This window comes from Panulirus ornatus, chromosome 66 (assembly GCF_036320965.1).
Source record: "Panulirus ornatus isolate Po-2019 chromosome 66, ASM3632096v1, whole genome shotgun sequence".
Classification (NCBI taxonomy): domain Eukaryota; kingdom Metazoa; phylum Arthropoda; class Malacostraca; order Decapoda; family Palinuridae; genus Panulirus; species Panulirus ornatus.
Window position 1 is genome coordinate 19,026,415 of NC_092289.1, and position 11,863 is coordinate 19,038,277.

General features: G+C 40.3%; 1 protein-coding gene and 1 long non-coding RNA gene across 2 annotated transcripts in view; both read left to right on the plus strand.

Moving 5' to 3' along the window:
• Positions 1–492: 492 nt before the first annotated feature.
• LOC139746902 (uncharacterized) lies at positions 493–2,240 on the plus strand. Its single transcript, XR_011712253.1, has 3 exons — positions 493–562; positions 1,064–1,153; positions 1,815–2,240. It is a non-coding gene; the product is annotated as an uncharacterized lncRNA (long non-coding RNA).
• An 8,719-nt stretch (positions 2,241–10,959) lies between these two features.
• LOC139746895 (uncharacterized) overlaps positions 10,960–11,863 on the plus strand; it is a 589,528-nt gene continuing 588,624 nt past the window's right edge. Inside the window, exon 1 of the mRNA XM_071658564.1 lies at positions 10,960–11,249. The gene's annotated coding sequence lies outside the window, so the exon portion shown is untranslated. The remainder of the gene's footprint in view (positions 11,250–11,863) is intronic.

Here is an 11,863-nt window from a genome sequence, read left to right on the forward strand (position 1 = left end):
CGCTGTCTCCCGCGTTTGCGAGGTAGCGCAAGGAAACAGACGAAAGAAAATGGCCCAACCCACCCACATACACATGTATATACATACACGTCCACACACGCAAATATACATACCTATACATCTCAATGTACACATATATATACACACACAGACACATACATATATACCCATGCATACAATTCACACTGCCTGCCTTTATTCATTCCCATCGCCACCTCGCCACACATGGAATACCATCCCCCTCCCCCCTCATGTGTGCGAGGTAGCGCTAGGAAATGACAACAAAGGCCCCATTCGTTCACACTCAGTCTCTAGCTGTCATGCAATAATGTGTGTGTGTGTGTGTGTGTGTGTGTGTGTGTGTGTGTGCTAAAGGGGTTATGGTAATCATTCTCGGAAAATTAAACCACCTAACTACTCGTAAATGATTATAAATAAATTTTCGCACTTGACATTCTATCGTCTCCCTGAGGCTGGGTATAAAAGCCGGGGTGGAGCCAATACCGGCTCCACTCACACCTGGTCCTTTACCTACGAGAGTCAGTTCCCCAAACGTCAATAGGTATTACCTTACGCTCCATTATATATATATATATATATATATATATATATATATATATATATATATATATAGACATCTATAATCGATTTATCAAATGATCTATCTATGCATTCATTATCTAGTTTATGTATAGCATAAGTGGTTCATCGTTACACATTCCCCTATATCAATCTACTTTCTCCTCAAACCTTCTCGGTGTCTTGGTGAAGTTAGGCGTCCTTGTTGGCGCAGGATGCACTTGGAAAAATAGTTTGTTTTTTTTTCCCATGATATGAATCCTCTCTCTCTCTCTCTCTCTCTCTCTCTCTCTCTCTCTCTCTCTCTCTCTTGCTTCATCTCGTTTATAGATGTATCTTTCATCAAAGTCTCTCTCTTGCTGTAGAGGGTGTGTGGTTTCTATCCCATACTCTTATGTTTAGTTAGTCGTGGAAAACAAACGCGATTATGTTGATAGTTGTCTAACTTGTGGTTTGCTTGATCCTCTGCCCTCACCCTCGCCAGGAATGATGAAGACCAGATCTACCGGACTACTGGTGGCGGTGCTGATGCTGCTGGCGATGGTGGTGGCAATCGTACAGGGTGACTTAGCCGGTAAGTAACCCGAGCTTAGTGAGTAAGCTTTGCTGAAAAGATGAGGGATAACAGTGCTCTCTCTCTCTCTCTCTCTCTCTCTCTCTCTCTCTCTCTCTCTCTCTCTCTCTCTCTCTCTCTCTCTCTCTTACTGAAGCTGCATGATGAGGTGTGGTAGACGACTCATGTATAAGTGAGTTACGTCTGTTTCCCGAAGGGGAACTTGTGTGTGTGTGTGTGTGTGTGTGTGTGTGTGTGTGTGTGTGTGTGTGTGGAGACAAGTGACCATTTGTGTGTTTTTCAGAGGCCAGAGTGTATGGCGAGAGGCCTTAGTAACACCGTGAGTAAGTTGGCTGTATGATGAATGATTTTCGTGCATGCTGAGTGAGCCTGGTGTATGATGGGTGACTGAAATTCTGCCATGGTCTCTCACCCATTGCATGATGAATGCTGATTTTTTTTTCCCCCCGAGAATAATTACAGCCAATTGTATTCTGTCTATTGCCGTAGTTGCAGCCAACGATAGCTTCCCAGGTCAACGATTGTATTGACTTAGGTGACGAGTGAATTAAGTGTAAGAGCAAGAACACTGTCACTGAAGCACATAGTCAATGCTAAATGTCCTATGCATTTCTGACTTCATTTCTTGTTTTCTTTCTTTCTTTTCATTCTCTTCTGGCAGATGCGTTCGAAAATGAATGCCTAAGTTACGGGGGCTTTTGTCTGGATAATAAAGACATTTCCCGCTGTGTTCCTGGGCAATACGACCCCAGCTCCTGCAACATTGGTCAAGTCTGCTGCTTCCAAGACACCGTTTAAGGGAAGAGGGGGAAACCGATGTGGTCAAGGAATCAGGGATCAGACAGACACCTTCAGAGGAGAAGCAGGTAGAAGCAGGTGCTGTCGGGGAGGCACAGATGGACAAGATAACGCCAGCCAGTTGCCTGAAGGACATTGTGAGCACCTGGTACAAGAAAAAATAATAAACCGGTTCTCGCTGATTCTCCCCCAGAGTTTGTAAAGGTTTGGGGGAGTATAAATAGATACCTCGAATGTTCAGGCAGTGTTGCCTTGAGCTATGAATTCTAAAAATGCCAAAAAGGATTAATCTGCTTTCTCATTTCTTAGCTCCTGAGCCTCATAATTCAAACTATTTTTTTTTTTTCACAAATGACTTCAATGTAAAAAGAAAAAAAAGAAAGAATGTATGATCTTCATCCCTCGTTAGCTTTGTATTGTCATTAGTATGAGAAGGATTGATCTTATGTCAATCTGAAGTAAGTTATTGACTGTGGAATATCATGCAATCTCATTTTGTAGTGTGCCTGTTGGATGTTTGATGATAAAACTCTCATTAACATGGAGGAATGTCATATCATCCCTTGTTCTTGCCACATCCCTTGTCTTTGTGCCTCGGTCTCACGAGATTTTGATGATAATTTAGAATTTTGAAAAGAAAAGAAGAAAAAAATATATATATGAGCCTCTCCCTCAGCATTTATCGACATCTGGTAGTTTGAAATGGCTCTTTTGTGTGTGTGTGTGGTGGCGAAACAGAAATGGTAACAGACGGGACAAAGGTGAGACAAGCAGACAGACAGACAGAGAGAGATAAAGAAACAAAATGACATACAGACAGACAGGCACACAACAAATCAGGAAGAGAGGGAGGCCCTCAGTGTAATCAAAACATCTCAATACTTTGTACCTGTCACCTCTTCTCTGCCACCTCAATCGCACTTCAGTAAGAGTTCATAAATTTCATCTAATACGAAAGCAAAAAAGTTGTTCAAGACACACCCAGCTACCCAGGTCAGCACCCCGCCACGTGATCCCCCTTAATCACTCTCCCTTACAACGGTTATGGCCAGACAAAGCAAACATTGCTTGGTCTATAAAGATTGGTGTTGGACGGCGGGAATCAAGTGTGATGTTGGGATTTAGATAACTTTGTTAAGTACTGGCACCTGATGAGGTGGATTGTCTCCACGAAACATGTCGTGCCACATGTATAGAAAAATTACATGTTAAATATAATTGTATGACTACTCTCCCTACAAGCTGTGGTACCACAAGCTAGAGGTCACCTTGGTCCAGATTGTATCATCGTGAACGACCGGAAAGGATGACTACAACGCCATTAAAGACCACCGCTCCACCCCCCTTAAAAGAGCCCACCTTAACCTGCTCCTGAGTGGAGCGTCGTGGCGTCGACTATGGAACAAAAGGTATGACAAACCGTGTCATGAGAAGGATCGTGAGAATGTAGAGTGCCACAAAAGACGTGTATACAAATCTGTACGGAGAACGTGACCTACATCTGGGTACTACCTTAAATATTTAGCTTCTTAGATGTCAACAAGGAGACGGCGGTGGCTCGGGGAATTCTCATTTCGTGATAGGAACATCACCTTTGGGAGAGACAGAGGGGTTAGTGACTTCATATCCTGTTGGATTACCCCACACTTGCTCCCACCTGCTCTCTATCTAGACAATAATCTGTTGACAGCTTCAACACCTGTTTCCTTTTGGAAAGTTTAATCTCACTGGGATTTTTATATGTGATGTGATAGAACCAGGTCTTCAAACTCCACTCAAGATATTCAAGCAAGGATATGTTTACATGGTCAAGATTGGAGTCTATTTCTGACTCAATACTCATCTTTTCGTCGTCTAGAGGGAGTATGTACTAGGCATGTAAGGAACCATTGGATGAGAGGCATAGAGAAACTCCTGATTGGATTAAGAGGCTTAGAGAAACTCCTGATTGGATTAAGAGGCATAGAGAAACTCCTGATTAAATAAGAGACATAGAGAAACTCCTGATTGGATTAAGAGGCATAGAGAAACTCCTGATTGGATTAAGAGGCATAGAGAAACTCCTGATTGAAGAAGAGGCATAGAGAAACTCCTGATTAAATAAGAGGCATAGAGAAACTCCTGATTAGATATGAGACATAGAGAAACTCCTGCTTATATCATGTCAGGAATCCACATATTGATCATTCAGTACTTTTGAAGACATGAACAGTTTCTGAGTGACTTGGGTCGATTCAGAGTTCTGGAAGAGGACTTTGGTTGACGTGACAAAATATAATCGACGTGTCGAGTATATGATTACTCAAGAAAGGGTGAAAGTAACTCTGGATATTTTTGATATACAGTAGATGACGGAAATAGATTTACTTGCTCGCGAATTGTTATCTCTTGAACAGAATATGCAAGAGAATGGCGTGACGAATCCCTCTGAATTAGAACACCTGGAATATTCTGTATATCTTCAGACTCTCATTTCCCACGAAGCTTTGTATGAGGTGGTTGTTCTATTGTTACGTACTGCCTCTAACAATCCTTTCAACTGACGAGTGTGGAAAAGGCTCGTACAACGAAAACTTTTGTTCCAAGTCGTTGGGAAATTTTGGCTCTCGTGGCTACGTGAAGATTAGAACAGAAAAAAAAATTAAGGTTGAAGACACTGTTATCTTATGCAGTATAGGAAGACGTAGAAGGATATATAGAGCAACGAATGATGATAACATGTTAGAAGGACATATGCTGTGATAGATATCTTGATAAAGGAGTATGACTGTATATATATAAGCCAAGATTCGTCGAGTCTAACTTGGCATAAGCCCTTGTTAATGACAGCCATCTATCTGGGTGCCAATACTGCCACACAGGTCTGGTGTGCGTTCTTTTGAGTGCCATGACTGGCACAGGTTGTGCCCCATGTAGCTATAAAGTGTCTAGGATTCCCCAAGGACAGATGTGTGGATTTGGAAACAAGTAAGATTGAACACAACTTCAGCAGTCTTTTCAGAGCAAAGTGAGTTTTCAAACGTGTATCAGTTTCTCTTAAGAGCGACGCAAGAGCAGAGTCATGGTAACAAAAGGTTTTCAAGAGATAAATAATATATTGGACGCCCATACAGATCATAAAGCCTTTGGGAGAGAGTGAATACAGCACAGTTTTCTCCCAATTATCGTAAAAATGGCTTATGTGTATATATATATATATATATATATATATATATATATATATATATATATATATATATATATATATATATATATATATATATATATATATATACATATATTGAGGCAAAAATAATGCTTAACGTAGAACACATTTTCTTTTTATATTTCTTGAATCTTGGCTTTTATTCCATAATCTCCAGAATGCAGAAAACAGGTTTGGATCCTGTTCGTTCTAGTTTTTTTTTTCTTCTTCTTTGTGTGGTAATAATGTGTAATTTGTCGAGCGTGAAGGTTTCCGCATCCGGGTGCAGAGAAGTACATTACGTTGTATCTGTACATTACGTTGTATCTGTACATTACGTTGTATCTGGACATTACGTTGTATCTGTACGTTACGTTGTATCTGTACATTACGTTGTATCTGGACATTACGTTGTATCTGTACATTACGTTGTATCTGGACATTACGTTGTATCTGTACATTACGTTGTATCTGGACATTACGTTGTATCTGTAGGTTACGTTGTATCTGGACATTACGTTGTATCTGTACGTTACGTTGTATCTGAACGTTACGTTGTATCTGTCATTTTTTTCCAGCGGCATCTCTAGGTTCCAACACCCACCTTCCCGTGATGTATGTAGATAGTGCCGTTGCAAACTCTTCATAGTATTTAGGGAAACTACTCTTATTTTTCAACCAAATACAGAAACTTTTCTTTCTTCTTCTTCTTCTTCTTCTTCAGGCGTTTGTTCTTATAAACTCACGGTGTTTATTATATTTTCTTGAACACCCACCCTTGCCACATCCTTGACATTTCGATAAGCAATTCTCATAATCTTTTATATACATGAAAAAAGAAGTCGTGACTGAAGCTCTTTGTATCTTCTTGGGATGTGTCTACATCACTTGCCGATATCAAACACAGACATTAAATTCTAATATTACATCTTAAGAAAATTCTTAAGTGCACTTACTCGTCCGGGACTGTCGTAACATTATTTGTTACTTTGGAGATAAACGATTCATCCAATTCCAAATTTTTATGTTAATGAGTTCCTGTATGTTGGCTGTAGGTAAAGTCATACCCGTCCATACAAAGCTTATCTTTATTTTATAATGTTGAAAAACGTGGGTAACTTTGAATGGTGGTGCTCTATTGGAATGGTGATCTGTAGTTCATTCCTTTACATTTTAAAGAACATTGAGCCATCGCGTCAATTTGCAATGGCAGAGAGCCACTCACCTCACAAAGCAAAGCCAGGTAGTCCAACAGAGCAGGTAGTTACGTCACGATAAAAGCCAAGTGGGTCTTTCTAAACGAAACGAGTCAACTCACCAGCGAAGCCAGACTTTGAAGGGTTCGAATCAGTTCGTCGGCACAGCGAACCAGTTCACTTGCGCTTCGAACCAACTCCCAAGTGTATCGAATCAATACATCAGCGCATCAAAACTACCCAGTGTCATGTGAAATCCTCTCGTTATCGTAACCTAAAGCCACTGATATATCTGATACGATAAGAGATAAACTAGTAGAGTCACGTCAAGGAACTTCTCACATCAAAGTCCATCCTTTCCCTGCTACTGCTTCTAGCGCAGCCTTGAGCCACGGTTGCATGATAATGTTAATGATAATGATCATAATGACGATTAAAATGTTTACGTGTATGCGTGTTTTACACTCATGAAATCCCATCTTGTGTGTGTGTGTGTGTGTGTGTGTGTGTGTGTGTGTCCATAGGAAGGAGAAAATTTGAACAAATACATATCATCATTTAATATCATGCTCTTTTGCCTTACACATTTCTTTCAGGATGGGTCTACAAGGTTCCGTCACACTTACCTGGTGACCAACTGATTTATCTGTGCGCCAACAGGTCAAAGGTCACGTCGAGAGGTCGAGGGTAACACTTGACCCCGCAATCAAACCAGTCTTGCAAGGGATCTCGCATCATCATCATCTATCTTGTTTCACATTTATCACAGGGTCACCTTGTTGCCAACGCTTCCGTGTCTTCCTGGGTATTGTCACGAGAGAGAGAGAGAGAGAGAGAGAGAGAGAGAGAGAGAGAGAGAGAGAGAGAGAGAGAGAGAGAGAGAGAGAGAGAGCCTTCTCACAGGAGCCTTCGTATCTGCCAACCTCTTTCTACCTTCAACTGTTGCCTTCAAGGATATCAACCCTCGTCACAGACCATCAGGTCTTCTGTTATCTGGTCTTCCCATGTCCTGTCCTATGGCAGATGTCCTCGACATAGACCATCAGGTCTGTTATGTGTCCTTCCCATGTCCTGTCCTCCGGCAGATGTCCTTGTCATAGACCATTAGGTCTTCTGTTATCTGTCCTTCCCATACACTGCCATGAGCGAGATTGTATTTCCTTTTCACTCTGTTTTACATTCTCTTTTCATTTCCTTTTGTCATTCCTCTACGTTTCGTTTTTTTTTTTCCTTTATGTGTTATAATTTTCTCGTCCTTGATTGCCAACCCGATCCTTTGTTTGAGTCCCTCCCTCTACAGTTCTCTCTCTCTCTCTCTCTCTCTCTCTCTCTCTCTCTCTCTCTCTCTCTCTCTCTCTCTCTCTCTCTCTCTCTCTCTCTCAACGTCGCATTCCTTCTCCTCGGCTTTCACCGTCCAACTCCTCAAAAACTTTCTAACTTTCTCCCCTTCACACCTCTCTCTCTCTCTCTCTCTCTCTCTCTCTCTCTCTCTCTCTCTCTCTCTTCTCTCTCTCTCTCTCTCTCTCACTCTCACCGGCCCCTCTCACATCTTCCCACCGTTATTGCCTTTCTCCCTTGTTCCTTTACGCCGCTGTGAACTTCGGATATCTTTCTCTTCCCTCAATTATTGCCTTTGGCATCCCATTTCCTCTGGAGTATTTCTCGCCTTACACCATAACTTTCCAGTCTCCCTATAATTCTCCTGCATTCATTTCGTCATTCTGTTCCCTTATATTCCCACAACTCTCTTCAAATATTCAGGTATTCGCAATCATCTATATCCAGTATTCTACTACGAATTACCCCACAACCTATTATCATCCTTAGTTTTAGGGGCTATGCGATAGAAATAGACATAAGAAATAGTTGATTTGATGGTCGCCTAACCCTATCGAAATAGATCCCATGAGATTAAATCTTCGTCATAATTTGTATATACATATGATATACACAAATAATCCTTGGAAAAAAAAAGAAAAAGATAAGATTAGAATGGCGTTTCCGCCGGTGAGAGCGCCAATGTGATTTCAACGTAGCAATTTAATCTCTTTAATGTATTGGAATATACTCACACTGGTCGTCAGTTCTGACACACCCAGGCCCATATTTCCACTGAGTATAATTACCCTAGCCGTCATTAACATCAGAATTCTCACAGTCATCCCTAACATTATCAATTAACAACGTCCATAATTCTCTTTATTTTTCTCACTCTCTCTCTCTCCTTTTATGATTTATTTAAGCTTTAGCTTTATCGGATTGCGGGAATAATCGTAAGTAATATTAAGCTTGACCATTTCAATGGCTTTCACCATATTTGATATTCGTGATGTGTATGAATTTCACACGAATATTTTTTAAAAGGAGAACAAGTCCCTTGATACATATGGTGACAGTGGTGTTGCAAGATAGTATTTCTCAAAATTTGCCTCAGCTTAAGGCATTCTATACTTGATATGAGCTGACCTATTTAGCCTTAACAAATCTAAGATATATATATATATATATATATATATATATATATATATATATATATATATATATATATATATATATATATATATATGATGATCACACTTGTCTATGATGATAGCATGAATGTGAAATTGCACTTCAGTAGTTCATACAATTCTATTTAACATGTAATTTTTCTATACAAGTGGCGCGACATGTTTCGTGGAGACAATCCACCTCATCAGGTGCCAGCACTTAACAAAGTTATTTAAATCCCAACATCACACTTGATTCCCGCCGTCCAACACCAATCTTTATAGACCAAGCAATGTCTGCTTTGTCTGGTCGTAACCGTTGTATGGGAGAGTGATTAAGGGGGATCACGTGGCGGGGGTTGACCTGGGTAGCTGGGTGTGTCTTGAACAACTTTTTTCTGTTTTCGTGTTCTGTCAATTCTCTCATCATGATTTGGTTAATGCTAGGATGGGCTTCAAAACTGTCTGGGGACAAACTAAAGTTCTTAGCATTAGCAATTAAGACAGGTTCAATGATATTACGTGTGTCATAATCAGTAGATGGGTATAAAATAACGGGATTTTCAAGATCTCTGGGGTGATCATTTTCATCACAAATATAAATAACGGGATTTTCAAGATCTCTGGGGTGATCAATTTCATCACAAATTAAATAACGGGATTTTCAAGATCTCTGGGGTGATCATTTTCATGACAATGTTTAGCGATCGCATTTTTGTGGTCATCCCTGCGTACTGAATGACGGTGCCAATAACATCTCTCCGTTACAGTTTTACCTAAATATATTTACATGAATATATCTACAAGCCTTGCATTTGACGGCGTAAACACTCCCAATCGTTGCATGATTTGGCCTACTGTCTATCAAGGCCTTACAGATGGTGTTATTGCACTGGAAAGCGATATTACAAGCGCTGTTTTTTAGAACATGTCTTAGATTAGTTAAGTTGGGAGAATAGGGCAACACTAAACATTTAGACTTATCCTTATTTGTTACATTTTTTTGTTACAAGAAGCATAAAATGTCTTCTTAGCTTTCCAGTCAGCTTTGTTCACAAACCAGTTGGGGTAATTATAACTACCTAAAGATATGTCTGTAGTTACGTTTACGTTTTTTAGGATCACTACGGATATGTGATCCCATAGGCCTGGTAGATGAATGTAGTCATATGAGACGCAGCTTTTCTGTTTGCTTAATATTTTCGCAATTTCATTTCAATGTTTTTGTTATTGTTTGTTGTTGTTGTTGTTGTTGTTGTGTTTGCTAGTTTTTTTTTTTTTTCATACTATTCGCCATTTCCCGCGATAGCGAGGTAGCGTTAAGAACAGAGGACTGGGCCTTTGAGGGAATATCCTCACCTGGCCCTCTTCTCTGTTCCTTCTTTTGGAAAATTAAAAAAAAAAAAAAAAAAAAAAAAAAAAAAACGAGAGGGGAGGATTTCCAGCCCCCCGCTCCCTTCCCTTTTAGTCGCCTTCTACGACACGCAGGGACTACGTGGGAAGTATTCTTTCTCCCCTATCCCCAGTGTTTGCTAGTTACCTTCCTTATTTTTGTGTTTGTAATATTATTTTTGTTCTATATGTTATCGCGATTGTTTTTGTTTGTCTACTTGTTATTCTGATGCAGGTATTGGTACGTGTTTTCTGTTATGTTTACTTGCTTTCTTTGTTTGCTTTTATATCAGTGTTTACAATGATTATAGATTTTTAATGTTATGGATGGGTACGGGTTGTCTGCTGTGTGTCGTGCGTTATGAACTTCAAAACACCACCTGAAGGATGTGTGTGTGTGTGTGTATGTGTGTGTGTGTGTGTGTATGTGTGAATTTGTTTGTGTGTATTTGTGTGTGTGTGTGTGTGTGTGTGTGTGTGTGTGTATGTATGTGTGTGTGTGTGTGTGTGTTTATGTGTGTGTGTGTGTGTCTGTGTCTGTGTGTGTAAGTGTTCGTGTTTACCTTTCGCTTAACTGCGTGTTAACCTAGTCTACACGTTCACTTGCGCAAGTTACAAACTCGCTCAAGAGATGGCGTTAGTGGCAGACACCTGCATAGCAACGCTGGAAATCTGGCGGTGTTGCACTTCTTACATGCATTGCCCCTTCTGCCCAGAGGGCTGACGCCTTCTGGCTACACCCGGTGTGGACGTGATTGTTTTATTGTTATTTCGACCCGTTCTTAGTGCAGTGCTACCTCAGTGTTACGTTCCAAAAACTCTTGATATATCAGAGAATATTTAGAACACTAGTGGAAGACTAGAAAGCGTCGAAATATAGAGTAAAGACGATTGGAAAATATGTAAACATTTGTTGACGCCGTGAAAATCACATGAGGTACGTCATACGAGGGAGGGGTTGGTGGAGGTGAGAGAACCACACAGCTCTCCATCTTGATTAGGAGTTCGAACCGAGGATGTTGACCCACCGTGATGAGGTAAGCAATCTTTTCCTGTTGTGATAGACACGTTGGGTTGTGATATAGACACGATGGGTTGTGATATAGACACGATGGGTTGTGATATAGACACGTTGGTTTGTGATGTAGACACGATGGGTTGTGATATAGACACGATGGGTTGTGATATAGACACGTTGGGTTGTGACGTAGACACATTAGGTTGTAATATAGACACGTTGGGTTGTGATATAGACACGTTGGGTTGTGATATAAACACGTAGGGTTGTGAATGTCTGGAGTGAGACGCGTGGATTAGTGACAAGAGAGTGGTGTTGTTTATGTACTGTTTGCTTGTCCCAACCGTCTTTGTTTGCACTTTAAATCGGACGAAATTTACCGACAGTATGATTGAATAGTTATAGTTTCTATAAACTATATGTAAGCTATAGATTTCTATACGCTCACGTCACGGGAATTACTCTTATTGTATCGTTACTCTATTGAGAATTATGTTGTTGATAGAATTTTGAGGTTTATTTTGAAGGGGAATTAAGTTGGTATTTTTATCTGAGTTAGAAAGTATCTTATCAAAATTGAGGTAAACATGTTTGCCGTAAAAGTTTACCATATGGTACAAGTTATTTATGTAA